Genomic DNA, 26,324 nt, shown 5'->3' on the forward strand with positions numbered 1-26,324 from the left:
TAGCGGCAGGGCACTGGTTAGGAACGTGGCATCCCAGCACTCCCAATCCCCTCACCCCAGACCTCTGGAATCAATATGGGCATTTTCACCAGATGCCTGTGCTCAGTAAATCCCTGGTTTAGGGGAGTGGAGGTGGCAGTTCAGGTGCCCCCCACATTCTTCCAGCCCCAGCGGGCTTGGCTGTAGGGTCCAGCCCTCTGCTCTGCTGGGACTGACCTGGAGGTACAGCCGGCTGTGCGATCCCTACCCGAGGGGAGACAGCCGCGGCCTGGCTGGCCCGGCTGCGCCCGCCTGGTGTTGGCCGTGCCAGTGCCGATGGACGGCAGCCTGGAGTTCTCTTCCCACGACCTGGGCTCGGGTGTGAATCCAGACCTCTGCGGCTGCCGTGCCTGGAGAATTTCTGTTTTCTTCCACTTGGGCCTTGTAAGCCAATATATGGCTGAACCTGTCCGAACCTCTGCTGGGAAGGAAACCATAGTGAGGATGGAGTAGAAATGCGGGTAGTTGAAGCCCTGCAGATGAAACCCCTGCCCAGGCTGGAACGTGGTTGTGAGAAAAGCCTGTCCCCATCCACAGTCCTTGCGTGTGTCTTACTGGGCCCACCTTGCCTTCAGCCTTCTCCAGCCGAGTGGGCCTGTTGCTCTGGGCCAAGGATCTCCCTGAGGAAGGCCTTCTCTACCTAGGAAATTGGACATTTCTCCCGAGTGGAAAGTGAGGAGCAATCAGAGACTTTCTCGGCGGGGAAAGGAAAGGACTCAACCACCAGGTTGGCCAGTACCACGGAACCCCAACTGGGGAACAAGCAGCCTTGTGATCAAAATCCCTGTTCCCACAGGGTTAAAAGCAAGGAGGGAAGGGTGGTCACAGGAGGTGCAACTGACTAGCATGCCCTGGAGGAGAAACTTCGATGGGACCTTGTTATCCAAAGATCGCTGATAGCCTGGCAGTTTGCACCGATGCTCACCATGTTGCAATGCAGTCGGTAGCTGATAAGAGGCAGGAAAAGGGAGGAGAAGTATGTAAGTGAGTGAAACAGAAGTGGCCCAGGAAACACTGCTTTGCAAGGTGGCCTTCTGGAAAAGCTGCCATTGTCAGCAGAGGAGGGGTGGGAAGTCCTGGCGCTTCTTTGTCATTTCTGCCCCACACACACACACACAGGGACCCAGCAAGGGGCCACTAGTGAAAGGAAAAGACAAAAATTCCTCCTGTGGATTCCCGGGTTCAGACCTTCAGTGGTCTCCTCTGGGCATTCTCAGACCGGGCTCGGATACTAAACCAGATTCTATTTCTCTGCCTCAGACACCTCCTGCTTGCACATGCAGACACACCACCACATGTAGACGAGACTATTCCTTGGGGACAGAGCGCACGGGCATGTTAAGCTTGACTCCAAGTGAAACAAAGCAAGGTTCCCTGTTTCCCTTTTTTAAGTTTTTATTTTTATTTATATAATCCCTACACCCAACATGGGGCTTGAACTCACGACTCGGAGATCAAGAGTCACACGCTTTTCCGACTGAGCCACCCAGGCACCCCAAGGTGCCCTGCTTCATTTCATATGAGGCAAATGAGACACACTCCCAGTAGAGCCCTGGGAGGAACTGTGGCAATCGTTTCATTCAATGCCTTTATTTACAGATGAGGAACCTCAGGCCCAACTGCAGAATGAAAGGTCCTTACGTTTGGTTAGGGTCCCCTCAAAAGCAGATCCTGAGATGAAGATATAAATGGAAGTACAGTCAACCCTCAAACAGCATGGGTTGGAAACATGCAGGTCCACTTACATGAGGATTCTTTTCCAACAAATCCACTATGGTACTGGAAATGCATTTTCCAGGGCAGCCCGGGTGGCTCAGGGGTTTAGCCCCCCAGGGCGTGATCCTGGAGACCCAAGATCGAGTCCCACATCAGGCTCCCTTCATGGAGCCTGTTTCTCCCTCTGCCTGTGTCTGTACCCCTCTCTGTGTCTTTCATGAATAAATAAATAAAATCTTTTTAAAAATGTATTTTCCTTATGATTTTCCTAACCACGTTTTCTTTTCTCTAGCTCATGTGGCCAAAATACAGTACAGAATGCATAGCACATACAAAATTGGTGTTCACGGACTGTTATGTTCTCTGTAAGGCTTCTGGTCAACAGTACACTATTATTGGTAGTAAGTTTGGGGGGGTAGTCAAAAGTTATACGTGGATTTTCCGACTGCTCATAACCCCCATGTTGTTCTAAAGATCAGCTGTGCTTGATTTGGGAGGTAGTCCTTGGAACCACCAGCAGGAGAGTGGGGAAGTCGGTGGAAATCAATGATGTGAACAGGCAAATTGGCACTGTGGACAAGCAGAGCCTAATCCCGTGGCAAACTCTGCTCAGACGGTAGAGAGCACATATCTCAGAATTATCCCAGCTGCGGGGCAGGGAGCCGGGGCATTCATCCACCAGCATCCACCTTGGTAGAAGGCTGCTCCCAGAGGTGATGAGGAGCTGCTGATTCTCCAGCAGTCTCTGGCTACCAGGCATAATGATGTAGCCGCACTGATTCCTAAAGACACTTCTTGGGGCGCCTGGACTGAGCCCATTAAGCGTCTGACCATATGGCTCAGGCCATAATTTGGGGGACCTGGGATCCAGCCCCACATTGAGCTCCCTGCTAGGAAGTCTGCTTCTCCATCTTCCTCTGCCCCTCCCCTCCCTGTGCTATCTCTCTCTCTCTCCAATAGGTAAATAAAATCTTAAAAAAAAAAAAAAAAGGAAGACAGAAACTCCTTCCCAGAGTGACCTCTTACCCCAAATCAAGGGGCAGAATTCCTCATGGAAGGTGGGAGTAGCTAAGCTTCTCCAATCTGGATTTGACAAAGAAGTGCCAGTTACCGAGGTGGCATGGCACGAGGAGGCGTGCTGGGATTTTTTGCTCAATGCCCAGCTGCCCTGGGGTGGGCTGTAGGGTCTCCTGTTCTGATAGGAGAGGTTGCTTCTCAGACCCCCCCCCCCAGCCGGCGGCCCCACCCTACATGGTACAGTGATACCTGTTACTCAGAGGACGCAGACTTCACTTCCAATCTCTCTGCACTGTGGTCACAATTCACAGACACTCTGACCCTGGACGGCTGGTCCCCCAGCCTTTGCTCCTTTCTTCCCTCACTTCTCCATGTGCTGAAGTTCCAACCTTCCTCGCAGGCTTAGTACAAGTGCTACTTCCTCTCAGAAATGAGCCCCTTCCTGGCACCCTCCAGGGTTTCATTTATAGTGTTTGGTCCAGGACGTGTCTGATCCAAGTCGCCCTCCCGCAATGCCAAGATCACTGGGCAAGATGGAGGGAGACTCAGGCTGAGGAGTCATGGGGCCCTGGAACCTCAGAACTCCGTGTCCAACAGATTCTGAACCCACTTTTCTTAATCCATCCTGCTGAGGGTAAACTGTGTCACTACTGTGTATGCTCAAGAAGTGGCCTCTTAAGTGGCAGCTGTTTGCACATGAGGATGTGTAGGGGAAAGGACCTTGTGGTGTGGGATGGACCCAGGCTGGGAAGAGAAGGAAGCCACACCACCCAGGCCGTAGCTGGCACCAATCTCTCTGCCACCAGTTCCAGTTCAGAAATGCTGAAAAATGTAAGAATACTGAACTTGAACCTGGCAATTTTTATGGAGGTATCCGTCAAGATGGGAGGATAGAATATAGTTAACAGTTGGTTAGCTTGATTCGTAACTTTTAAATACTCAGGCATACGGCATGCGGTTCTCTATGTATACCCTTGCCCCAGGTCCCACAAACATTAGGGATGAGCCTCTGTTTGGCAGACAGGAGGAGGTGCACAAATGTTTGCTAATGGAGTTCATGTGACAGACAATTTGTGGGGAAGTTATAGAAAGAGGACTGGGGTGACAGCCTTTGCCCCCCTGGCTTCGCCTTTTTCTCTGACTTACTGGGTGGTCTTCGGAAAGACACTCTCACCTCCCATGCAGTCTAGTACTGGAAACATTCCAGAATCTAGTCCAGACCATCAATCTTCAAGTGAGGAGATGGAAGCCCACAAAGGTCAAGTGAACTGCTCCCCAGGGTGACAGGTAGAGAGGAAGCTAGGACCTTGTCCCCTTGCCTCCCAGTCCTTGGGCTTTTCTGGGACCCTAGCAAGACAGGGAAACAAAAGATCCCTATCCCCATGGCCACTCCTGCTGCCTGCAGGAGGAGGGGGAGGTAGCCACTGCACTTCTTGCCAGGCACCCCTAAACTACCTCGACTGAATCTATTCCACCGCTAAAGCGCCTAACTCCTTTGTTCTCTGTTAGCAAATTGCCCTCTCCTCTCACTTCCAGCCTTCCAACCAAAACCCCCAGAGCTGTGATCAGCTTGGGCTCCGGGGCCTCCGTCCTGTAACTGGGGGGAAGGGAGAGGCAGAGAAAACAGTGCCTTCATTCCGAGTGACGTCGCCCCAACTGCAGGCCCGGTGCAGACTCGCGCCCCCTTCCATCCCGCGGGTCGGGTCGCAGGGCGCGCCACCGCAGCAATGGGAGGTGGGGGCAGGCAGCCGGCAGCGAGTCATGGGTCTGGACGTTTCAGCCCAACCCCTCCCTCCCCCTCTCCCCCCTCCCCCTCCCCCTTCCCCCCCTCCCCGGGCGTGGGAGAACTAGTTCAGCTAGTTAGCCCCGGTTGGCAACCACGCATGACACAGTGGTTTTTACCCCTTAAGGTCACGTCCTTGCGAAACCTCTGCGGCTCCTGCCTTCGACCCCCTCTCCCGGCTCCCCCCGGGAGAAAGAGGCGGGGCAGCTGGGCGCGCGGCCCCGCCCCCGCCGAGTCCCGCCCCTCCCAGCGTGGCCGCCAGAGGGCGCCCGGGCTCCGGAGCCCCGGCGGGCGGCTCCCAAGCCCCAGCCCCCACCTGCTCCCCGCCCCCGCCGCGCCGCTCCAGGCAGCGAGGCCCGCCAGGCTGCGGCCCGGGAAAGTCCCAGGGCGTGTGGGTGCCGGAAACGTTAGTCACGCACCTGGAGCCGCGGAGCGCCCCGCTGGAAGGGGTGCCAGGGCAAGGGCCTGATTTGCGGAAGGGCACACCCGGGGGCTGGTCTCCCAGTGCCGTGCCCTCGTGACTAGGCCACGTAGCTCTGATGGTGGCTGATACCCTGCGTGCTCATCTGTGCACTAAGAGCTGGCCCAGGGTCCCTTCCTGCCATTACATTCAACAAACGCTGCCCGCTGCCCAAAGATCTACACCTCCTTGGAGCCTCTTTTGAAATCATCGCTCTTTTACATCGCATCAAAAGTAGGTCTCTCTTCATTTCCCACTAAAACCAGAGCTCCTCGAAGAAAAGGTTGCTTCCCTGGCCAGGGGCAGGCAAAGTACAACACGATCCTGGAATATCTTTGTATTTTTTTTAAGATTTTATTTATTCATAACAGACACAGACAGAGAGAGAGAGAGAGAGAGAGAGGCAGAGGGAGAAGCAGGCTCCATGCAGGGAGCCTGACGTGGGACTCGATCACCCCCTGGGCTAAAGGCAACGCTAAACCGCTGAGCCACCAGGGCTGCCCGCATCTTACATTTTAAAAGACAAGCCATCGAAGGTACTCGGGTAGAAGGAAAGTTGAGTGGGTCCACAGCCCAAATACAGGACAAGCATCAACAAAAATAGTGACCCTTGGGAGGCCCGAGTGGTTCAGTGTTGAGCGTCTATCTGCCTTTGGCTCAGGGCTTGATGCCAAGGTCCTGGGTCCCACATAGGGCTCCCCACAGGGAGCCCGCTTCCCCCTCTGCCTTTGTCTCTGTCTCTTGTGAATAAATAAAATCTTTAAAAATTTTTTATTTAAAAAATTTTAAAAAGAAAAAATACTGACTTTCATGAATTGAAATGCATCAAATCAACTAAATGATGTTAAATCCATGAGTTCATAATGATACTTAAAGAAACACTTTCAGGGATCCCTGGGTGGCGCAGCGGCTTAGCGCCTGCCTTTGGCCCAGGGCGCAATCCTGGAGTCTCGGGATCTAATCCCACATTGGGCTCCTGGTGCATGGAGCCTGCTTCTCCCTCTGCCTCTCTCTCTCTCTCTCTCTCTCTCTCTCTCTCTCTGTGTGACTATCATAAATAAATAAAAATTCTAAAAAATCATCTAAAAAAAAAAGAGAAACACTTTCAGCAGCAGCTTTGGAGGTTACTAAAGCATTATTTTGAAACGTGGTAACTAAAGGGAAAGAATCAAGCATTTATCTTGCCTTTCCTTTATGAACTATATTTTACAATAACCAAATGCACTAGCTGATGAGGGAGTTTTCCTTTGTAAAAGAATCACAGCTAATAAATCCAGAAGTGACAGAATGAGGAAATGTCTACATTGCAGTGAAATCATGAATCCTACTGATCATCCTTGACATGCCTCCAAAATGGCACAAGCAGACAGTAGGTGCCTCCTGATGTGACCTATAGTACATAGCCCTATCACCGAATTGCAGCCAAAAAAGAAAACCTGAAGCTAATCAAGCCTCCAGATCTAGCTACTAATTAAAGAAATATGAAGGATGAAGAAATGTGTTAAAAGACATCAAAGATGCAATCAGCTAAATATAGACTGTGGAAAGTTCTACAGGGCAAATGATCCAATTTTTCCAACAAATTAACGGAATAGGGGAGGAGGAGAAGAAAGGGAGATCTGTTACTAAAAGAAACTTACAAGATGTCAAACAATGCATCTTTGGACAATTCTGAAACAATCAGTAGAAATAAAATATAGACCATTAGGTAATATACAGAATTAGCTTTCTTTTGGGTGTGATAAGGGTATTATGTCCTATTTTTTAATGTTCTTATGCATTAGGAAAAAATATAGAAGTATTTATGGTGAAATTATATGTCTGGGATTTGCTTTAAAATATTCCCACAAAACAAATGGAGGGGAGAATTGAAATAGAAACAGCAGAAAGTTGGGGTGCCTAGGTGGCTCAGTCTGTTGGGCATCCGACTCTTGATCTCACCTCAGGTCTTGATATCAGGGTCATGAGTTCAAGCCCCACAGAGCATTGGGCTCTATACGTGGAGCCTACTTAAAAAAAAAAAAAAAAAAAAAAGGCAGAAAATTGACAACTAGAAACTGTTGATGAATACATGAGGTCTCTAGACTTTGGTGTGTGTTTGAAAATTGTTCATAATGGGGTGCCTGGGTGGCTTGGTCGGTTAAGCATCTGCCTTCAGCTCAGGTCATGATCCTAGAGTCCTGGGATCAAGCCCCGAGAATCGGGCTCCCTGCTTAGCTGGGAGATTGCTTCTCCCTCTCCCTCTGCTGCTCCTCCTCCCTGTGCTCTCTTCTCTCAAATAAATTTAAAAAAATTATTCATAGTAGCTTTTTAAAAAGTATGCTCCTCATTTGACCTCTTTCAGATATACAGCTAAAGGTATGTGGTGGGAAGAAAATTTTCTGTCTCTGTATTTTCTTCCCTGCATTCCTATTAAGTTTCCTACATTTCCTTCATTTGAAATGAAAATAACCTATAAGGAGTGGAATAATTAGCAAGCATTTCTCCTTTTTTTGATCTAGAACAGTTCCATATATAACCCAGAACTCAAAATGGTCAAGGAGGAAACAGAATGAGAACTTCTGAGTTTCGTGGCCCATTCGATTTACTGTCTGAGGTTTTCTGTGTTTTTTTTTTTTCTTTGTTGTCATTTGTTTGTGTAGATAACCTTAGGAGATGGCTTATAACAAGCTATCATTTCTTATGGACCCCAAAATGTGCTGTTTTGGCTCAGGTACCTAGCGTGTGAAGGTATGATCAAATTTGTGCTCCTCGTTTAAAGCCTGTGAATGTCAATTCTTGGTGGAAGCAAAGGAGGAAGGCCGAGCTCCCCTTATATTTCACTTTCCTCTTTTGTAAAATGGAGCTGTTTTACTTCTTCCTAGTAGAGTTATTATAAGGGCTAATTTAAGCTTGTGGAAGCACTTTTAAAGCAGATCCTAAGATGTATAACCATGCTAGGGAAGTGAAAACTATCATTAATACATTTTAATCATCACATTAAATACCCACATAGACACACCCACCTCTTCTCCATTCAGGCAGATTTTTGCAAAGGGGTAATTAATTCTGATGATGTCATGACCACAGATCCCTGCTTTCATCCTGAAAGCTGCAGTTTCCAAATGCTTACTAAGTCCTCCTTAGACTTTTAAAACATACTCACAAAGCACAGATTCTCCAACATCTCAGTGAAAGCACGCTGCAAAGAGAACTCTTTTGCTTTGGAAACAGAGTGAATGAACACTGAAAGGAGCCATCTTTTCGGCAAGCCAGCCAAAAACCCAGGGGGCAGCGGGAATAAAATGAAACGCTGAGATCACATGTTTGGAAGATCAACTTGCCTGCTACCAAAGTGACCCCCCAGAAACCTGCACTTGCCTTTTAAGTCCTCACCAGGAGGCGAGGAGCTACAGGATTCCTGCCTCCTGACACCTAGCACGGAGACTGGCGACTTTTCCGCCCTTCAGCGCCAGGCGCTCTGCAAAATAGCTGACCAGGGCAGCTAACGCAGCCGCCAGCTCCAGTAATGCAGCCCTCTGAGATGCTAATGATGGTGTCCAATTCCGTGGCGGTGGGAAACCCCGTGTCCTCTTCCAATATCTGTGGGGAAGCGCCGGATGCCGGGGTGCGGCAGGGGAAGGGTGCGTTTCACCTAGTGACTTCCGGCTCTGATTTCCGGCTTGCTCAGAAGGCTCTGCCACCCACTTTGCACATTTTCTCTATTTTCTCTCTACTCCACGTCAACCCGAAGATGTGATAAAGCCCCTTCTCCGCAACCTCCCCAAAACCCTACTCGCCAAGGCTGCGGTGAATGTGTGCAGGCTCTTGCTCAGGATTTGGAGGTAGCACCCCATCGCTACCTCCGAAGAACACAGAGGAGAGTTTTTAAGACAGAATGGTTGATACTCACCCCCACCCCCACCCCCACCCCCGCTATTTATTTTCCCGTCACCCCCTTTCCCCTTTCCTGGCTGGGTCCCAGCCAGGTCTCCAGCTCAGCCCCACCTCCAGCCATTCAGCGGGCCACCTCCTTTGTTCCTCTCCTCAGCAAACACTGCAAAGCCCCCAAATTCTCACTCTTTTCTTATGCTAAAGTAGTCTGGCTCTCTTTGTCTCATTCCCAGGTGGCGGTAGCCCTGCTCTCTTTCTACTGTCACAGTGGCCCATCAATCAGCTTGCTTTTCTAAACAAAGACTGCTGAACCCCCAAAAGAATTCTGTTCTGTATCACTCAGGAATGCTTTTCAGAAATTAAGAATTTCTGCAGCGACTAACAAAAAAAATAAAAAAGAATCAGTCTAATAATGCTTCATATCAGTCACCAAGTTGGATGACAATGCAAAAAAGCATCGTGATTTTTCAACCATTAAGATGAACATTAAATTGAACACGAAAATCTTTCCTCATACAGATTCCCCCAAGGTCATCTCTAACTAAGGTCATTTTATAAATATCATATCAGAAGCGAGTTCTCTGTGGTTTCCTTGGATTTAAGATTTTTGTGGAAACAACAGTACTCCACATGAAAGATTCTCACAAAGACTGAAGAGTATTATTTCACTTAAGTGGATTATCAAGCAAAACTATGGCCCTCCATAGTTCTAGTACAGTGGGTGTCCGCAGGTGATGTGTCACAAATTTGGAGATGCTTAGCCAACCTTTTAGGAACTATCCACTGAGCTGACTTGGAATATATATAAATAAGAATATTATCATTTAGTTTTACTGGAAACTTATCTCATTCCAAAAGGGATTCTAGTAGCATACAACACTAATAATAATAATAATAATAATAATACATTGGGTAACTACAGTAAGATTTTTCTAACCAAAGAAAAATTGGACAGAACTAGAAAAGAACACAAGACAGGAAAAAGATGAAGCTAAGGTTAATACCTAAAATTCATGACAGAAGGTTACTTGTCCAGCAGCTCAAGCAAAGATAAAAATACAATCAATTCCACTGTTTCTAAGGAAAATTTTCTCCTCCAGGTATACAGACCTATCGACACTGAAATATTTAAAAACAAGGGGAAGGGGCAGCCCCAGTGGCACAGCAGTTTGGTGCCGCCTGCGGCCCGGGGTGTGATCCTGGAGACTGGGGATCGAGTCCCACGTCGGGTTCCTTGCATGGAGCCTGCTTCTCCCTCTGCCTGTGTCTCTGCCTCTGTGTGTGTGTGTGTGTGTGTGTGTGTGTGTGTGTGTCTCATGAATAAATAAAATCTTTGAGAAAAATAAATAAATAAATAAATAATAAAAACAAGGGGCACCTGGGTGGTTCAGTGCTTAATGGTCTGCCTTTGGCTCAGATCGTGATACTGGGGACCTGAGATGGAGTCCCACATCAGACTCCCCACAGGGAGCCTGCTTCTCCCTCTGCCTATGTCTCTGCCTCTCTCTCTGTGTCTCTCATGAATAAATAAATAATAAAATAAATATAACTACAAAATAAAACAGCCTCCAAAACCATCTCTCTCTAATCTCTAAAGAATATAGTAAAGAATTAAACAGGGCTACTTCTTATTATACTCTTCAACATGGATGGAGGGCATAATGCCAAAGCAAGTTCCCATAAACATCACACTACAAATGCCCACTGTGATGGGGGAACAGTTACACATCTCTTTGTGGATCAAACCACAAGATGCAAACATGAGCTTAGTACATTCTTTTTTCTTTTAAAGATTTTATTTATTTATTTGAGAGAGAGAGTGAGTGAGAGCGAGCACCGGCCAGGGGAGAGGCAGGGGGAGAAGGAGAAGCAGACTCCCCACTGAGCAGGGGGGCCCATGCGGGGCTTGATCCCAGGACTCTGGGATCATGACCTGAGCTGAAGGCAGACGCTTAACCGACTGAGCCACCCAGGTGCCAAGCAGAGTACATTCTAACATCACCAAAAGATAAGTCTGATGGGGAAAAAAAAAAAAGTAAAATGAATCAGTGAATATTTTAAGAAACAATTGGTACAGATTGAATTTTATTTATTTTATTTTTAAGATTTTATTTATTTATTCATGAGAGGCATAGAGAGAGAGAGGCAGAGACATAGGCAGAGGGAGAAGCAGGCTCCATGCAGGGAGCCCGATGTGGGACTCGATCCCGGGTCTCCAGGATCAGGCCCTGGACTGAAGACGGGGCTAAGCCACTGAGCCACCAGGGCTGCCCCAGATTGAATTTTAATAATATCTAGCAACCATACATGATTAGGGGTGGGAGTGCAGAGAATAAAGTTTCCCAAACTAGGCTTTTAACATTCCTGTGTGAGAAGTCAGAGTATCCCAGGTTAATAATAGAAGTAAATGCTAGAACTAGAAAGTTGTGTAAAAGCGTAATACATCAAAAATACTAGAAAACAGATGAGTTATATCAGTTTTGTTCTGATACAATTTCAAAGGAAACACAAAGTTTAAAAGTACCCTCTATAGGGGCACCTGGCTGGCTTAGCCAGCGGAGCATGCAACTCTTGACCTTGGGTCTTTTTTTTTTTTTTTTTTTTTTTTTTTTTTTTTTTTTTTTTTTTTTTTTTCTGCTCAGGCCCCATGTTGGGTATAGAGATTACTCAAAAATAAAACTTAAAAAAATACAGTACCCCATATAAAAGTCCACAAATTAAAAGAGAGAAAACAGATAAAAATTGACATACATTTAAACGGAAAAAGATAAATTTGAAAAGAAATAGGATTTGGTAAATTTTCATCAGTTAATGTATTAAGTGTAAACAGGCTGAATTCTCCTTAGAAAAAGAAGGCAGCTCATTGACTGTTAAAATAACAAAATCTAACCACATGTTGCCTATGAGAGATATACACACCAAAAAAAAAAAAAAAAAATCAACAGAGTAGCAGTGTAAAGGGATATGCCTATAAGAACAGAAGAAGAGCAAGGATTACTATTTTGGTAGCAAGTAAAGCAGATGTCAGAGTAAAAGACAGCACAATAAATAAATAAGGTCATGGTCTAATGACCAAATGTACATTAAATCATGAAAATCAAGAAATACCAGATGTATGTGTTACAAAAACTATTGCAACAAAGTCCAGGAAAGACAAAGGACAAAAAAGCAAGAAGAAATAAAAACAACTATTATTTTATTTTATTTTGTTTTATTTTAATTAATTTATTTTTTAAACAACTATTATTTTAATTGGAACCCTCAACATTTCATTTGGGGAAATAATAGACAAAGAATAAATTGGAGGGATGCCTGGGTGGCTCAGTGGTTGAGCGGCTGCCTTTGGCTCAGGGCGTGATCCCAGGGTTCTGGGATCGAGTCCCGCATCAGGCTCCCCACAGGGAGCCTGCTTCTCCCTCTGCCTATGTCTCTGCCTCTGTCTCTCATGAGCAAATAAATAAAATCTTAAAAAAAATAAATTAGAAAATACTGTATGACTGAATAACTCATTTAATAAAAATTGGGAGGAAGTACTCACTAAATTCCAGGGCTTGTGCTAGAAGACAGCTCCATAAACAGTAATGAGTTTGGCAGACATGTGGAGAAAATTAAGCTGGGACAGGGTAATATAGTCCTTTCCAAGTATACAAAGATCATACCAACCGCAAACATGCAAAAAATTATGATCCTATATTGGACCACAAAGACTCATTCTTTTCATTAATTTAGCACACATCAAGAGTTTTTTCGACTTATTAGATTTGGAATTCACAGAAAGGCAGAAATACCATCCACCAGATGGTCAAACCACAAAGCATTAATGTTTTTTTAATAACAAAAACAAAATGCCGATCACATAGGAATGTTTTGAAACACTCAAATGTTCTCTTTCGTAGTGCTTGGGTTACACGGGAAATCCAGAACACATGTAGTGGACATCTGTTGTTTTTGCCTGGCCCCATGTCTTCTCAGTTACTACAAGGGTAACAGGTCATCTCTTTCTTTGGGGAACTCCCCCTCCCCCACTCTGCATGACTTTGGTGGAACTGCCAATCCCCTGGTGCTGTGATGAGGAGGTGACCCAGATGGCCAGAGTAACTCATCCTCATAAAGGTGAATTCTCCTAGATTGGGCATGTAATCCAAGCAGGCCAATTACAGCCCTTTTCAAGGAGTGACACGGACACTGGGGAGAGTCATGATAAATTCTCCAGGATTTTGAAGGTTAAGGACATAAATCTAGTGACCCTGGTAACCATCTCAATGGCCACATGGAGAGAGTCTACCTAGGATTGAAACCCACACAAAGAAAATAACTAAGATATGGGAGTGAGTGGGCCAGAGTCCTAATAATATTGCTTGGACCCCTAGATCCAGCCATGCCCGAAGTGAGATCCGATTGCTAGACCCAAGAAATTCTCCTCTCTCTTTTACGAAATTGTGGTAAAATATATAGAACACAAAATTTACCATTTTAATTCTTTTTGGAGTACAATTCAGTGGATTAAGTATACTCACATCACTGTATAGGCATCACCACTATCCTCCAGACTTTGTACATCATCCCAAACTGAAACCCTGTATCCATTAAATAACAACTCCCCTTTATCTCCTCCCCTCAAGAAATTCTCTTGAGGCTTAAACTGTTTCAGTTTGATTTCTGTACCTCTTAATCAAAAGAGTCAACTGATACACTTTGTAAGAGAGTATTTGTTAAACAATTAAAACAGTATAATATATACAATTATCATATATAACAAGAACTATAAAAGCATTCACACTCTTTGGCACAATAACTTTATTCTGGGGAATACATGCCAAAGATTCCACACATATACACAGAAAAAAAAAAACTACTGAATAAAAGCATGCAGGCTACTCATCAATATGATATATGACAGTATGGGTGACAACTAAGCAAAGATTTAATGGTATGTGCAGACCATCTAAAAACATGAAAATGGGGCAGCCCAGGTGGCTCAGCGGTTTAGCGCCGCCTTCATCCCAGGGCGTGACCCTGGAGACCCCAGATCGAGTCCCACATCGGGCTTCCTGCGTGGAGCCTGCTTCTCCCTCCGCCTGTGCCTCTGCCTCTCTCTCTGTCTCCTCTCTGTGTATTCTCATGAATAAATAATAAAATCTTTAAAAATAATAATAATAAATAAAAACATGAAAATGTTATACAAAAGAATATGAAGTGAAACAGAGAAGGCATGCACTGGTAAGTGTATAGGGATGAAACGTACCAATGCTGATTCCTTCATCTTATTTTTTGTTTTTTATTTATTTATTCATGAAAGACAGAGAGAGAGAGAGACAGAGACAGAGAGACAGAGACAGAGACACAGGCAGAGGGAGAAGCAGGCTCATGCAGGCAGCCCGACGTGGGACTCGATCCCGGGTCTCCAGGATCAGGCCCTGGGCCGAAGGCAGGCGCTCAACCGCTGAGCCACCCAGGGATCCCCTGGTTCCTTCACTTTGACTAAAGTACCATGTATATTATGCAAGATGCTAATATCAGGGGAAGCTTGGTGAAACGTGCATGAAAACTCTGTAATAGCTCTGTAACTTTTCTGTACAACTGAAGTTATAAAATCAAAAGCTTTACAAAAAACTATAGACGGGGGTGCCTAGCTGGCTCAAGTAGATAGCATGCAACTCTTGATCTCAGGTTGTAAGTTCAAGCCCTGTGTCGGGTGCAGAAATTACTTAAAAAATAAAATCTTTGGGGTGCCTAGGTGGCTCAGTTGATTAAGCGTCCAACTCTTGATTTCATGCTGGGTGCAGAGCCTGCTTAAGATCCTCTTTCTCCCTCTGCCCCTCCCCCCGCTTCTGCTCCCACACACTCTCTAAAAAAATACATACATATATACATAAAATCTTTTTTTTTGGTAAGATTTTATTTATTTATTCATGAAAGACACAAAGAAAGAGGCAGAGATATAGGCAGAGGGAGAAGCAGGCTCCCCACAGGGAGCCCAAAATGGACTTGATCCCAGGACCCAGGATCCCAACCACTAAGCCACCCAGGTGCCCCAAATCTTAAAAAAAAAAAAAAAAAAAAAAAAAAAAAACTACAGAGCTAGCAGTGATTCCCAAATGTTTTAGTCTCAGAACCCCTTTACACTCTTAAAAATTACTGAGGACCCAGAGCTTTTGTTCATGTGGGTTATAGCAATCAATATTTACTGTGTCAGAAATTAAAGCTGAGAACTTTTTAAAATATGTATTCATATATTTATTTAAAATGAGAATAAGAGGGGCGCCTGGGTGGTTCACTCGGCTAAGCATCTGCCTTTGACTCAGGTCATGAACCCACGGTTCTGGGATTGAGCCCCACATTTGGCTCCCTGCTCAGTGAGGAGTGTGCTGCTCTCTCTCCCCGCCTGCTTGTGCTCTCAAATAAATAAATAAAATATTTTTTAAAAATGAGAATAAGAAACCCATTACATATTAACTTAAACCATATACTTTTATGGGGAAAAAAACTGTATTTTGCAAAACACACAAACAAAATAGCCAGAAAATTGGCATTGTTTTACACTTTTGCAAATCTCTCGTGTATGGCTTAATAGAAGACAGCTGGATTCTCCAAGCGCTCTGCCCTTCAATCTTTTGTGTTAGCAAACATACATAGCCCTTGGAAAACTCCACTGTATACCAGAGAGAGAATGAGAGGGGAAAAGGCAAACAATGTCTTAGTATTTTATGAAAGTAGTTTGAACCTGGTGGGAGCCCTGAATTGCACTACAGAGGAATGGATTAAACAATAAGACTGCTTTTCATTCGATTCATTGTTCAATAAAATTGCTTAAATTAGAGTGTTTTTTATATTAAAAACCAAATCTCCTGCAGGAGGCTAATTAAGCATCGCTGCCAAGAGGCCAGCAGCTTCTGCTCCAGCTTGTATTTCTGCATCTCTCCTGCAATAGAACAAGACTCCTGCCCTGGTTGCCAAGGATGCCCTGTCCCCACGGGAAAGCCCTGGTCACCAATCAGGCTCCAGCAGATGTCCACACAGAATTTTTAAGTGCAATGCTAAGCAGCTGGTGCTGAGGTCATGCATGGGAAGGGAGGCTAGCCTGCTTGGATTGTATTTGTGGGCTCACATGAGGACACTGAGCTCCTGGGGCTCCAGTGCGCCAACGTGCCCCTGCCTGCATTAGAGGATTTGTGGCCAACGGGGCACCACTGGCTGGGACATGCTACCCCAGCTCTGCCAAGCACTGCCTTCTGACTATCTGTTAATTCTTTTCTTTTTCTTTAACATTTTATTTTTAAATAACTGCTACACCCAACGTGGGGGCTCGAACTCACAATCCCGAGATTAAGAGTCCCATGCTCTACCGGCTGAGCCAGCCAGGCACCCCTACCTGTTTATTTTTTATATCAACCAGGTTTGGGTCTGTATTTTTTATTGAAGTGTAGCCTATATATGGAAAAGTGCACAAATGATAAGATACAGCTCCATGAATTCCCACAAACTGAGCACATCCTTGTAGCCCTTACCCCAGGAGCTCCCTGGTGGAGCCCATTTCCAATCAAAGCCCATTCGCCTCCTTACATGACCAGTATCCTGACTACTAACACCATAAATTAGCTTTGCCAGTGTCTATACATAAACAGAATAAACTACACATTCTTTTGTGTGTGGCCTCTTTTATTCAATGTCATATCTGTATGAGTTTCTATGCGGTTACATTCAGTGTGGTTCATTCATTCTCATTGCTGGGTAGTAAGTATTCCATTGTATGAATATACCACAATTTGTTTATCTATCCTCCTATAGATGGACATCTGGGCTATTTCCAGTTTGGGGCTACTATGAATAAGCTGCCACGAATGTTCTTGCAGAAATCTTTTTGTGGAAACACTGGCTGGTTTTAAATTTAAACTTACCATGGTCATGGTGGCTTGTTTTTTTTTAAAATCCAACTATAATGTGAAATGTTATAATGTGAAAAGCAGAAGCTGCCTTCCCCATCTCTGCCTCCTTTCAACACCTTTGCTGTAAACCCTGTTAAGTTTCTCAGGAACCCTTCCAGAAATTTCTTAAGCATATAAATACACACACATACAAATGAGATCACTCTTTTGGCACTTAGGGTTTTTTTCACATAATTATCTTGGAGATCATATTAGTCAGAATAGGCTAGAATATGCTGAGGTAATGAAAAGCATTCACAATCCCAGTGGTTTAAATGTTTATTTCCCACTCCTACTAACTCAGATAGTTAAGAGCACATGCTCATCATAGTCACTTCAACATTTGTGTCCAAATCGCAGGGGCAGGAAGAAGGGGATGTCACCTACCAGCCCTTAAGGTGTTTACCCAGAAGGGACATATGTCACTTCTGCTCAGATAACATTGGCCACAAGCCATGTAGCCACACCTCTCTTCAAGGAGGATGGGAGAGGCACCTGGGTGGTGCAGTTGATCAGTTGGGTGGGCTCAACTCGTGATCTCAGGGTCATTAGATCAAGTACTGCATCAGGCTCCAAGCTCAGTACAGAATCTGCTTAACACTCTCTCCCTCAGCAACTCCCCCCCCCCACCACACTCTCATGCACTCTCTCTAAAATAAATTTTTAAAAAATTTTTAAATAAAGAAGATGGGAAAGTACAACCCTACCCTGTGTGGGGAGGCAGAAGAGAGGCAGAGCTTTTGGGAACATCTTTACTGATTACCACAGAGATCTTCACACATCAGCACCCATGGACCTACCTCATTCTACCACAATAAAGATGTATTGCAAATTACTTATCCGATTTATATCACTGTACAGTACCAGCAATGAGACAATAAACATTCTTCTAGATTTATCTGTACCCACTTGTTTCAGTATATCTGCAGGCTGAACTCTTTGAAGTAGAATTGCTGAGTCAAAGTGTTTGTGCATTTTTAAACCGTGCTAACTATTGCCAAATTGCTAGGTACTGCTAAATCATCTCCTTGAAGGAGTTGTCAATTTGCATATATACCAATACAGAATGAGAATTTCTATTTCCACCATGTCCTCGTTCTATCAAACTTTTAAATCTTTGACCACTAGACAGGCTAATATGGTTGTTTTAATTTGCATTTTTTAAGTTAGAAATTACATTGAGGATCATATCACAAGCTTATTAGCCACTTATATTTTTCTGTAAATGGCACCTGCTCCTGCCCCTTGCCTATTTTCTGTTAGATTACTGGTCCTTTTCTCATTGATATGTACAAGCTCTTTGTATATTCAGGAAATTAGCATATAGTCTGTCACATGTATTTTTAAAAATTGAGGCGAGGTGTCTGTATTTAGCTTTTGTCTTTAGTTATGGTATTTTGCTTCACATAGACATTTTTTATATTATCAGAACTACCAGTTTTTTGCTTTGTGATTTCTAGGTTAGGGACCTGTTTCAAAGGCCTTTTCCAGGGCTTCTCGGTGGCTTAGTTGGTTGAATGTCCAACTCTTGATTTCAGCTCAGGTCATGATCTCAGGGTCATGGGACTGAACCCCACACTGAGCTCTGCACTCAGTGGGGAGTCCACTGGAGATTCTCTCTTCCCCTCTCCCTCTGCCCCTCCCTCCCTCTGCTTGCTCTAAATACATACATACATACATATATACACAAAATCTTTTAAAAATAATAAAATAAAAGGCTATTTCCAATCAAAATATTTCTTTAATCACCAATATTTCTTCCTAAAACTTTTATATCCCTTTACTCCTGGAGGAGTTCCCTTTCTTCACAGGACAAGGCTGGTATCACTAAAATTATGTTTCTTCCAGAAAGGGGGTGAAGGGCACCTGGGTGGCTCAGTGGCTGAGCATCTGCCTTTGGCTCAGGTCATGATCCTAGGGTCCTGGGATCGAGTCCTGCATTGGGCTCCCTGCATGGAGCCTGCTTCTCCCTCTGCCTTTGTCTCTGCCTCTCTCTCTGTGTCTCTCATGAATAAATAAATAAAATCTTTTGGGAAAAAAAAAAAAGGAGGTGATATTGAACCAAACTCTTACATTGTCTTGCATTTCAATGCCACCCCCAGCCCAGACACATGCATGTTGCACTTTAAAACTCTTTTCTTAAATTCACTCAATTCTTTCTCCAGGAAAATATCATTACTGGCCTGATTACAGATATTCCACTTGGAAAAAATTGGTCTAGGTCAGCAGGATCTGTTTCTGCCTCCTTTCCAAGTCTTGTTTCCTACACACAGACACCATAATTATAGGTAGACTGAGTTGCGCTGATGTAACAACCCAATGGATGCCACAAAACTGGCAAGATAAAAGGAAAAGATCAAGAAGATTGAAGATGGCTACTTTGTATTCCCCTTCTCCTAGGACCAGGAGCTTCAGAATACCACAAAATGAAAGCCTATGATATCTAAACCTAAGTAAAAGAAGCAAGAAGAGGTAGAAATGTATATTCACACATGTATGTAAAAATGACAGAGTTTTGGGGGTGCTCAGCTGGCCCAGTTGGTAGAGCACACAACTCTTGATCTTGGGGTTACAAGTTCAAGCTCCACATTGGGCATGGAACTTAAATTAAAAAAACAAATATTTGGGACACCTGAGTGGCTCAGTGGTTGAGTGTCTGCCATCGGCTCAGGGCATGATCCAGGGGTCCTGGGTTCGAGTCCCACACTGGGCTCCCTGCATGGAGCCTGCTTCTCCCTCTGCCTGTGTCTCTGCCTCTCTCTTTGTGTGTCTCTCATGAATAAATAAATAAAACCTTTAAAAAAAATCTTTGTAGAGAGTCTCCTTTGTTATCCTGCCTGTTGCTCCCTTGCAGTGTATTCAATAAACTTCTATTTCCTTTAGAAAAAAATGAGTTTTCTGGTTTAAATGTTAACAATAGGTTGCTCATTGAATTAGGCAAGAAGAAATCTAGAATTCTTCAGTTTTGTTTTCATTCACATATCTCTTACGCACAGAATTCTAATATATACAATGAATCTTATTTGGATGTTTATTTAATTTCCATATTTAGGCAATCTAAGCCCTAGTGTATCCCTATCAAAATCCTTGTATACATGCACAAGGATATACATGGGAAAATGGTCATGGTAGCATTCTTTATGAGTACTCCAAACTGGAAACACTGAACTGTCTCTCACCAGCAGGAAGAATAAGACCATTACATAATGTTCAACCATGGAATGCTATATAGCAGTAAGAATGCATGAGCTAAAGCTACATGCCACAATATAGAGTAGTTAGCACCCCCTCCAAATACATGAAGTATAATTGATTTCTGTAAAGTTCAAGCAAAGGCAAAGCTAAACCATAGTGGGGTGCCTGGCTGACTCAGTTGGTAGAGCATACAACTCTTTTTTTTTTTTCATTTATTTATGATAGAGAGAGAGAGAGAGAGAGGCAGAGACATAGGCAGAGGAAGAAGCAGGCTCCATGCACTGGGATCCCGACATGGGATTCGATCCCAGGTCTCCAGGATTGCGCCCTGGGCCAAAGGCAGGCGCCAAACCGCTGCGCCACCCAGGGATCCCACAACTCTTGATCTTGAGTTTGTGAGTTCGAGCCCCATGTCGGGCATAGGGATTATTTAAAAATAAAGAAGTAAAACCATATTGATTTATCTCTTTTCTTGAAAGATTTTATTTATTTATTCATTTATTTGAGAGAAAGAGAGTGCAAGAGTAGGGGGGAGGAACAGAGAGGGAAGCGAGAGGGTGGGGAAAGAATCCCAAGCTGACTCCACATATAGCCCAGAACCCGTGGCAGGGCTCAAGCTCATGACCCTGAGATCATGACCTGAGCTGCAACCAAGAATTGGACGCTTAACTGACTGAGCCACCCAGGTGCCACTTATCTCTTTTTTTTATTGAAGTGTAGCTGATAACAATGTTAGATTAGTTTCAGGTATACAACATTATGACTCAACAATTCGGTACATTACACAATGCTCTCCATGATAAGTCTAGTTACCATCTGTCACCATACAACATTATTACATTATTAGACTACATTCTCTATCCTGTACTTTTCATCCCCGTGACTTATTTATCTTACAACTGGAAGCTTGTACCTCCTAATCCCTTCATTTATTTTGCCCATTCCCCCCACTTCTCCTCTCTGGCAACCACCAGTTAGTCCTCTGTATTTATGAGTCTGTCTCTGGTGTTTCTTTTCTCTAAAGATTTTATTTATTTATTCATGAGAGACACACACACACAGAGAGAGGCAGAAACACAGGCAGAGAGAGAAGCAAGCTCCATGCAGGGAGCCTGATGTGGAACTCGAACCCAGGACTCTGGGATCACGCCCTGAGCCGGAGGCAGACGCTCAACCACGGAGCCACCCAGGCACCCTGTCTCTGGTTTTTTTGTTTGTTTGCTAAACTATATTGCTTTAGAATGCAGACACAAATGGTCAAAATGTAAGGAAAAACAGGAATAGTCAAAATGTAAGGAAAAGCAAGGAAATGACTACTATAAATGTCAGAAGAGGGATTGTTTCTTGAGGACAGATGAAAACTATGATTGGAAGGGATACCTAGGGACTTCAAGAGTGGAAATGATGTCCTATTTTTTTATCTGGGTGTTGCTGATGTGGGTGTTCACATTGCAAATATTTGTTAAATCACACATGTAAGTTTTAGGCACTTTTTGTTTTTTACTTTACAATGAAAAACTTAAAAAAAATGAGAACGGGGCAGCCTGGGTGGCTCAGCGGTTTAGTACCACCTTCAGCCCAAGTCCCATGTCAGGCTCCCTGCATGGAGCCTGCTTCTCCCTCTGCCTGTGTCTCTGCCTCTCTCTCTCTGTCTCTGTCTTTCATGAATAAATAAATAAAATATTTAAAAAAATAAAAAGACAAAAAATAAAAAATAAGAACAGGTCAGATAAAGTTGAATTATAGTAAAAATTCACAACAGATTAGACTAGGTTGTAGATGTCTTCTTACATTTGAGCAATTCAGCTCATGTTGCCAGGTAAAGTAGAGGACAATGGCCCAATAAATTTAAATTTCAGATAACCAAAACATACTTCTTTAGTATATTTCAACTATACTTCATGAAACAAGCTTATCCTAAAAACTTATTTGTTGTTTATTTGAAATTCAAATCTAACTTTGCTTTTGTATTTTTACTTGCTAAATCTGGCAACCCTAAACTGTCCAGGACAAGAGTACAAAGGGAAGTCCCTATACCATATGTATAAAGACTAAGTTATACATGGAACTAGCAAACTGTCGAATAAAGTATGTTCTATTCTCCTATCTTGACTAATACACTCACACACGACAAAATTGGAAGTATATATGTAAAGCTATGGTTTTTTATTTTTTTATATTTTAAGTGAGTTAGTCTTTTTTAATTTAAATTAAACTATGATCTTTCTTTTTTTAAAGATTTTATTTATTTATTCATGAGAGACACAGCAAGAGAGAGGGAGAGACACACAGGCAGAGACAGAAGCAGGCTCTACGCAGGGAGCCTGATGTGGGACTCGATCCCAGGACTCCAGGATCATGCCCTAGGCCGAAGGCAGGCGCTCAACCACTGAGCCACCCAGGCGTCCCTAAGCTACCATCTTTCATATGACTAAAAGTCAGTAAAATATCACAGACTACTGGGTCACGTGGCTGGCTTGGTCAGTGGAGCATGCAATTCTTGATCTCAGGGCTCTGAGTTCAAGCCCCATGTTGGGTGTAGAGATTACTTAAAATTAAAATCTTAAGAGTACCTGAGTAGCTCGGTTGGTTAAGCATACAACTCTTGGTTTCAGCTCAAGTCATGATCCCAGGCTCATGGGATCAAGCCCTGCATCGAGCTCTGTGCTCAGTAGGGAATCTACTTACAATTCTCTTTCTCCCTCTCCCTCTGTCTTTCCCTCCTGCATGCTCTCTCTCTCTTTCATTCATAAATAAATAAATAAATAATAAATAAATAAATCTAAAAAACTGAAAAAATAAAAATAAATTTTAAAAATCTTTAAAGGGCAGCACCTGGGTGGCTCAGTTGGTTAAGTGTCTGCCTTCCACTCATGTCATGGTCCTGGGGTCCTGGGATCAAGCTCCATGTTAGGCTCCCTGTTCAGTGAGGAGTTTGCTTCTCCCTCTGCCTCTGCCCCTCCCCCTAGCTCGTGCTCTCTCTTGCTCTTTCTCTCTCAAATAAGTAAAATCTTTTTTTAAGAGATTTTATTTATTTATCCATGATAGAGAGAGAGAGGCAGAGACACAGGCAGAGGGAGAAGCAGGCTCCATGCCAGGAGCCCCACATGGGACTCAATCCTGGGACTCCAGGATCACGCCCTGGGCCAAAGGCAGACGCTAACCTGCTGAGCCACCCAGGGATCCCCTAAATAAAATATTTTTTAAAAAATCTTTTAAAAATATATCAAAGACTACTGAAATCAGTTATGTTTGTGGGTACCTGTGTATCCTTTGAGTTTGGATGAGTAATAAGAAAGATGTATGTAGGGATCCCTGGGTGGCGCAGCAATTTAGCCTGCCTTTGGCCCAGGGCGCGATCCTGGAGACCCGAGATCAAATCCCACGTCGGACTCCCGGTGCATGGAGCCTGCTTCTCCCTCTGCCTATGTCTCTGCCTCTCTCTCTCTCTCTCTGTGTAATTATCATAAATAAATAAAAATTTAAAAAACTTTAAGAAAGATGTATATAATTTATATAATAGCATTGCCTTTATTTTATAAAATCACAAATTATGCTGCTATAATCAAAAAAAGTTTACATGATTTATGTTCTCTTAACAGCAATTATCTAAAGGATTTTAATAGAAGATGTGTGTTAGGAAAAACTCAGTCTTCTTATATGTATCTCTTTTATTCTCACAAGACTACCACACTCACAACACTTGTAACACCACATGCGTGGGGGTGTCCCTCGCCAACAATCCTCTGTGACACTGGCTGGGCGTCCTACAATTTAACTCAATTCTGACACTACTATGAGATCCCACAGTTAAGGATTCAGCCCCACAAGACTGCCCCCCACCCGTTTCAGATGCCTGTCACAAGTCCAGATTGTTGCCTGTTCTTGCCAGATCCACTATAAGTCAGAGGTTGCTATGACCCCCTCTTTGGGTTCAATTAATTTGTTAGAGGAGCTCACAGAACTCAGGAAAAGTTTACTTACTGTATACCATTTTATTATAAGAGTCTAACAAAGGATACAGATGAATGTCCAAATGAAGAGGTGCATAGGGGTGCCTGGGTGGCTCAGCTGGTTGGGCATCTGACTCTTGATTTTGGCTCAGGCCATGCACGATCTCAGGGTCATTGGATCGAGAGCCCCACATTGGGCTCTGCACTTAGTGTGGAGTCTGCTTGTCCCTCTCCCTCTGCTCCTCCCCCTCCTCTCTCGCTCTCTCTCAAATAAATAAAATCTTAAAAAAAAAAAAAGAGGGGCGCCTGGGTAGCTCAGCGGTTTAGAGTCTGCCTTCAGCTCAGGTCGTGATCCTGAGTCCTGCGATTGAGTCGAAGATTAGGCTCCTCATGGGGAGCCTACTTCTCCCTCTGCCTATGTCTCTGCCTCTCTGTGTGTCTCTCATGAATAAATTTAAATCTTAAAAAAAAAAGTGCATAGGGCAAAGTGTGGGAAAGGGGGTGGAGCTTCCATGCCCTCTCATCATGTAGCACTCCCTGGCATTTCCATGTGTTCACCAACCCGGAAACAGAGAAGCTTTCTGAATTCTGTACTTTTGAGTTTTTATGAAGACTTCCTCATCGAGGCATGATTGATCATTAACTTCATTTCTAGCTCCTCTTCTCCCTCTGGAGAATGGAGAGTAAAGCTAAAAATTCTACCTTCTAATCATGATTTGGTCTTTCCAGTGACCAGCCCCCATCCAGGAGCCACCAGCAGCAGTTTCATTAAAATGGAAGATATTGTAGGGGCGCCTGGGTGGTTCAGTCAGTTGAGCATCCTACTCTTGGTTTCAGCTCAGGTCACAATCTCATGGGTTGTGGGATTGAGCCTCCTATCACACTTGGCTCCTCACTCTGTGGGGAGTCTGCCTGAAAGATTCTCTCCCTCTGCCCTTCCCCCTGCTCATATGCACTCGCTCGCTCTCTAAAAATAAATAAATTTTTAAAAGATATTTTTATTTGAGAGAAAGAGCCAGAGAGATCACAGAAGAAGAGAGAGAAGCAAACTTGATGCTGAGCAGAGAGCCCAGTGTGGGGCTTGACCCCAGGACCCTGGGATCATGAACCAAGCTGATGGCAGATGCCCAACCAACTTAGCCACCCAGGAGCCTCTAAATAAATCTTTTAAAAAAAAGAAAAAGACATTGCTATCACCTAGAAAATTACAAAGGATTTAGGAACTCTGTATCACAAACCTGGGTCTAAGGCCAAATATTAAAACAAAATATGCAAAAAAGATAAAATAAAAATAAAATAAAATGAAAGATGCTCCTAGTGCTCTTACCACTTGGGAATTTACAAGGGGTTTTAGGAGCTCTCTACCAGAAACCAAGGACAGAAACCAACGTATATTTATATATTTTCTATTATCTCACAAGAGGTAATTGCATTAAAATTGTACACATTTAAATGTTTGATATATAAAATTATATCAATTTTTAAAATTAAAAGAGGTAGTAAAAACCAAAATATTTAAACATCTTCATATGTTTTTAAAATATTTTTCTTCTAAAATATTTAAAATGTCAAGGTGCCAGGGTGGCTTGGTTGGTTAAGCATCAGACTCTTGATTTTGACTCAGGTCATGATCTCTGGGTCGTGAGACTAGGCCCTGCATTGGACTCCAGTCAGCAGGAAGTCTGCTTGAGATTCTCCTTCTCCCTCTGCACCTCCCCCACCTCTCTAAAATAAATAAACAAATCTTTTAAATATTTAAAATGTTATATTAAAATTAAATAACAGCGGTTGCCAAAGGCTGGAGAAGGGAGGAATAAGGAATTAGTGGTCAATGGGTACAAACTTACAGTTCTGCAAGACGAAGAGTTTAGGAGAGGAATGGTAGTGATGGTTGAACAGTATAAATGTACGTAATACTGCTGAATTATACACTTAAAAATGGTTAAGATGAGGGGCACCTGGGTAGCTCAGTCAGTTAAGCATGATATAAGCCTTTGGCTTGGATCATGATCCCAGGGTTATGGGATCAAGCCCCACATCGGGCTCCCTGCTCAGCGGGGAGTCTGCTCCTCCCTCTCCCTCTGCCTGCTGCTCCACCTATTTGCGCTCTCTGTCAAACAAACAAAAAAATAAAATCTTAGGGAAAAAATGATTAAGATGATAAATTTTGTTATATGTATTTTAACACAATCAAAACATTTTTAGCTAAATGGCAAATATAATCAACATATATCAAATTTTTATCTAAGAAAAAAATTTTATCTAAGTTCTTTAAATAAAGATAACATATTAAATTTAAGTTTTTGGAAGAAGACCTTTGGCATTGCCCTGGTGGAACAGAGTCCGGGCCTCTGATTGGATAT

The 26,324-nt window shown here is 43.7% G+C and overlaps 1 protein-coding gene across 7 annotated transcripts in view; it reads right to left on the bottom strand.

Moving 5' to 3' along the window:
• NYX (nyctalopin) overlaps window positions 1-8,654 on the bottom strand; it is a 28,815-nt gene extending 20,161 nt beyond the window's left edge. Inside the window, exons 1-2 of one of the 7 annotated variants that reach the window (XM_077887734.1) lie at window positions 8,376-8,654; window positions 248-457 (exon numbers count right to left, since the gene is read on the bottom strand). The gene's annotated coding sequence lies outside the window, so the exon portion shown is untranslated. Of the gene's footprint in view, window positions 1-216; window positions 461-4,674; window positions 4,752-4,974; window positions 5,371-8,375 lie in introns of those variants that run through there. The other 6 variants (XM_077887730.1, XM_077887731.1, XM_077887732.1 and 3 more) reach the window with 6 other exon arrangements.
• Window positions 8,655-26,324: the final 17,670 nt, after the last annotated feature.

Source organism: Canis aureus, chromosome X (genome assembly GCF_053574225.1).
Source record: "Canis aureus isolate CA01 chromosome X, VMU_Caureus_v.1.0, whole genome shotgun sequence".
NCBI lineage: Eukaryota > Metazoa > Chordata > Mammalia > Carnivora > Canidae > Canis > Canis aureus.